General features: G+C 30.4%; 1 non-coding gene across 1 annotated transcript; it reads right to left on the reverse strand.

Annotated features, from left to right (window-relative positions):
• Positions 1 to 3,576: 3,576 nt before the first annotated feature.
• On the reverse strand, positions 3,577 to 3,648 carry TRNAC-GCA. Its single transcript has one exon. It is a non-coding gene; the product is annotated as a tRNA-Cys (tRNA).
• Between the last annotated feature and the right edge of the window lie 1,667 nt (positions 3,649 to 5,315).

Below are 5,315 nucleotides of genomic sequence, written 5' to 3' on the forward strand. Positions count from 1 at the left end.
ATTAACTTGAAACTCCTTGGAACTATCGAATCTCGAAATTCATTTCTCATCTTTAAATACAAGATACACTAATTTTTATGAGATTTATTTATGAGATTTAGCCGTTAAGCTAGAGACAATATACATTGATATTATTCATGCCAATTAAGGAATTATCCCATCTCAATTGAAAAATAAAATATCTATTTAGGAAGAAATAAAGTTAGCTTCTGTGTTTTTCTTGTATTATTTTTTCTTTCTACTATATTTAAGCCAAATCATTCCAGAGTTTTTTTTCTAGGCTAGTATTACAAGAGATTTTTTTTCTTTTCAATTATTTTATTTTTTTTAATTTTTACTAATAATGGAATTTTCATTTTTATTCAAATTTCAAAGAAAGAATTTGATTGGTATGATCCATGGATTACTCAAAACCAAAGTTCTAGATTAATATACAACAACTTAGTATTTCTTCCTTAGTTCTCATCCAATCAAAAAAAAATATTTTTTTTTATTGTTCAATGGGTTGAATTCTTAATTTATTGTGAGATAATTAAAATCTTCCTTATAAATTTTTTCAATGAGTTCAAAATTATTACCCTAGGTTTAGTATTTTGATTAGAGATTCTTCTTTCTTATTCTTAATCAAATTTTTGAGTGGGCTTGACTTAGTTGAATCATGATTTATGTTGTCTTTCATTTTCTTTTCGTTTGTATGAAAAAATATATCGATCAATTACGATTCTTTCCTTTTCTATTTATTGTTTTCTTTTCTTTTTCAATGTTGGTTTAAGCTCCTCCTATAAAGTCTGAAGTAGGAGCAACAATACGGAATAAGAATCGAGAAAGGTCGATCCCCCAATTGAAGGCAATGAGCGTTTAGATTATAGGTCTCCTACTCTTAGATTTCTTCCAAATTCGAGAGCAATCCTCCACCATTTCTCTTCAAACTTAAGAGTCGAATTCCTCTCTACGATCTCTTTTCCTTCAAATTAAGGATTCCTCTAGCTTCGAAGAAAGAAGTTGAGTAAACTTGATGAAGGAATCGAGAGCTGAAACGTCGTAGAACAAACTACCCACGAGATCGAAAATCTGGCGTTTCGAGTGAGTTGCATACCGAGAACGATTTCTAGAAGTTAAGGTTCTACACTCAAAGACATTCCTCCAAAACCAATTCCTTTAGCTTGAAGATAAGATATGGAAGAGGTTGAATGAAGAAATAGGGCCTTGAAACCCCTAGAATCGGCTACCCAATAAGAAATCCTTTGTTTTATCTCCAACGATAAATCAGATTTTGGATGAACTTTGGAAGCGAATATCTTAGGCTACGATCCACGAGAAGGTATCAAATAAATCCCTAGCCCTTTCTTGTAACATCCATCTTCGAGTTCGCCTATCAAAATAACCCAGAACCAATCAAATAGCTCGAGGTTCAAATAACGTTAAAATAACCCAGTATATGAGTTCGCCTATCAAATTTTAATACTGAGCATATTATAGCATGTTGAGGTTAGATATGAAATTTGGGGGTCATTGGATAAGGATAAGGAGGTAAACCAAGAAACGGTGTAAAATGACCATAATGCCCCTATATTATTTCAATATTCACTCTAGAAACAAGGGTTAAAAACTATATTATTTCAAACCCTCCATGGTTGCTTCTACTTTGCATGAAAATGCTTCCACTAAATCATGTTACTAACTAGTTGGTTTGGGTTCGATTCAATTCTTGGGTCCACTAGATTGAAACGACCCAGCTCAATTAAACTCTTGATAATATAAAAATCATAAGTTTCTTAAATTACATTAACTTAAACCCCTAATTTTTTTTTTTTAGAATGTTTAGGTTTGTGTCTAGTGATCTCTAAATGCTTAAAAGTATCTAATAAGACTTCTTTTCAAATGAGTGATTTGATATATCATAGAGGACAAAATATTTATTTGTTTCAAATATCTTAGGTTGACCATTCTTTTTTGTCAAGCATTTTGAATATTATCATTGTGAATTACTAATGCCGATTGAATTTCATTAATAATAATATCCCAAAACTCGGGTAAAGATGACATCAAAATTAATACTTTAATTTCATTTTCAAAATTTATTTCCACTTAACTCAGTTGACTTATAATCATAATAGTCGTTACACAAATATTTACAAACTTAAAAGGTAAAATTAAAATTATAAGGAGTACAAGAGAAAAGTGCTTAAAATAGTTTAAAAATATAGAAAAAAAAGATAACAGGGATGGGTCAAAGTCAACATTTGGTTTCTAGTTAGCATGGTATGGTCAAAACTTATTTATTTCTTTGAAATGTTTGAGTTTACCATTTACATGTTTTCATTTTTCTACTTTTTTTTGCCTGCATTTAGAAATGAAGCAAAATTAGTCTGGTTGTCACGCTTAGACCTATTATCCTTCCACCAATAGGAGCAAAAGGCAACGTTACTATGTGAAACTAGTTTCACGTCATTAATTCAACAATAAGGGTGTTAGCATGCATTTAGAAATGAACCCATATTTAAAAAATTTAGATAAAATAGAAAAGAATTGTTATCTCAAAGATAATGATACTATGTGAAACTAGCCTCAAGATGCTTCCTTAACTCTTAGGGGCGGTAAACCAACGGTTCCTTCATCCAAGACCCATGGCCCAACTCCCAACATGCAAGGGATAATCTGGAGAATCATTCCAAGAACCCTAACATAGGGTTACAAACTCACATTATCAAGCTCGACAACAAACAATGTCGCCGGCAAACTTATGAAGACTACATGAAATTATGAATATATTAATGTTGGATTTTTTTAATTTACCGATTTTTAAAATGTTAAATTATGTAAAATTACTCCAAATAATAATATTTTAGAGAGATTTTCCTTTTTATTTAAGATTTTGATATTCAAAAAGCTAAAAAACAAGGAGATGAAATATTAATGATATTAATGGGTCATAGGTTGAAGAAGAGGAGTGAGTGAAAATAAAAAGGGAGATGATTTATGCAACTCACTAATAGTTAGAACCTTATTTACTAGTGGTTTTGTCAATATAAGAATGCAACTTATATTAAAATTCATACTAAAAAATTACTTTTTTTATGTTTATGTCACGAGCCATTTCCGAAGCAAGTTAAAAGAGGTTGAACACAAAGTAAAATGTTTTCTCGAAATAAAAAGAGAATTAAAATATAATAAACATATATATTTACATTATATTCAAAATAGAGTTTATAGGTTCATAGCACAAAATAAGGGAAAGGTTAAAAAAAATCATTTTAAAACATCAAAAATAGTTTTGGTGGGTGTTGTTGGTCAAGGGTAACTACTCTTAGTTACATGAAAAAGATGGAGTGAGTGCAAGACTCGGTAAGTAGCCTAATTGTAAGTAAGTTTTTAACCATGTTCATAGTGGGTGCTTGGATACCATACTTACTCTTTTGTTAATGATAGCTTGGTTCTTGTCCGAGAATAGTGGCCCTTAGGTTCTAAGTACATGGTTCTATGTGGTGGAGGACTGTAATTATTCTTATTTCTTTTCCTTTAGACACTTGGTGGTTGGGAGCAAATCGAACAAAGTGTTCGTCCAAAATTTTTAAAAAGGCCCAACCAGATTCAAACTGGTGACCTCTTGATCTGCAGTCAAATGCTCTACCACTGAGCTATGAACCCATTTTATATGATTTTAGCCTTAGTGACCCCTTCTACCAAGTGTCAGTTCAAAAGTATAAAACGTGTCTGTCGAAAATAGAAAGGCCAAAAAGATAAATCAAGACATTGTATTATTTTCAAGACAGTCAAAAAGACATTTGTAAATATGCCTGATATCTTGAAGGATTGAAGACACATAATTGAGAGAACCTAAATTTGAGACAAACTCAATGGACCATTGAATGGGTTTTATAAGGCTCAAATAAATTTAAAATCCGAGAAAGCGGATTTGAGTTTGATATTATTTGATTTTGGGTATGGACACAACTAGCTCATTTCTTTTGATTGCATTAATGAATGTATGTAGATGTTTAAAGTGTTCATCTTAATGGTTTTAGAAAATATCAACACATCATCAATATAAACTATTGATATTTTTTTGAAAGAATTGAAAATATCATTCATAATCATCTGAAATTCGGATGGAGTGCTTTTTAGCCTAAATCGCGTGACGTTCCTCACATATTTTCTAAACTGGACATTAAATGCTATTTTATATTTGTCCTTTTAGGAAATTAGAATTTTTCGAAATCCCAATTTCATATCGAATTTTATAAAAATATTTGACTATAAATTCTTTTTATCAAATCATTTTTTATTTGGTTTTGATATCTTATTTATTCTAAAACCTTATTCAAAGGTTTGTAGTTAATTACCAGTATCAGAATTTCTGGTTTCTTTTCAACATGTTGTTAACCTAAAATGTCAGACACGACCACATGCTCTTTGCAAACCTTATCAGCTTCCTCTGCAAAATATCACCTAAAATTTCAAAGTATTTAGTGTTTGATGCTTTTTGACTTAACCCTAGAGTTCTATTTACGGTGAACTTGTGATAATTTTTGTCAAATTATATATTTGAATACCTAATACATTAAGATATAATATCTTATTTAAATAATCTTAAAATGTCGTAGAATATCATAATATATGTTTAATTAATATGAATCTCATTCAAATTTTAAATATATATTTTTATTTAATGTTTATGATACACATCAATTATTTTAGTGTTTAACATATCAAATACCTTAATATGTTTTGATATTATACTTCAAGACTATAGGAACTTACTCAGAGGACTTGAGAGTTACGTTGGCCCACAATGCATCTCATGGACAATGCAAACTATGGTGGTGCTCGAAGGTGAGTTTTATAAAAAACTAGTCATGCACCAAAAAATCATGGGAAGACCATTGATGGAATTGAAGCAATCGACGCTCCCCTGGATGGGTTTCCAATCAAAGACCTAATGTTTGATGTTGACTCTTTTGAAGAAAGAGACACATGATCGAAGAACAAGAAATGTGGCGGTAGCTCTGAGAACTCTATTACACTCATAAAAAAATGTGTCGAAGAGTTACACATTACATAGAAGATCTTGCTTTCATCGAGGAGACCCGAGTTTGATTCTCGACAATGAAATTTTATTTTCTTATTTATTTTATTTTATAGTTTCATATTTAAACTTTACCTAGGTTTTGAGAAGCAGTATAATGGATGAGTTCAATAGTATCTTAAATTCAAAAGACTCTTATGAACTTGGTTTGAGAGTCACTATAATGATCAAGTTATCTTAGATTAAAAAGACTTTTATGAACTTTGAACCTTTAATAGGGTTATGTCAT

Source organism: Cucurbita maxima, unplaced genomic scaffold (genome assembly GCF_002738345.1).
Source record: "Cucurbita maxima cultivar Rimu unplaced genomic scaffold, Cmax_1.0 Cma_Scf00098, whole genome shotgun sequence".
Lineage (NCBI taxonomy): Eukaryota > Viridiplantae > Streptophyta > Magnoliopsida > Cucurbitales > Cucurbitaceae > Cucurbita > Cucurbita maxima.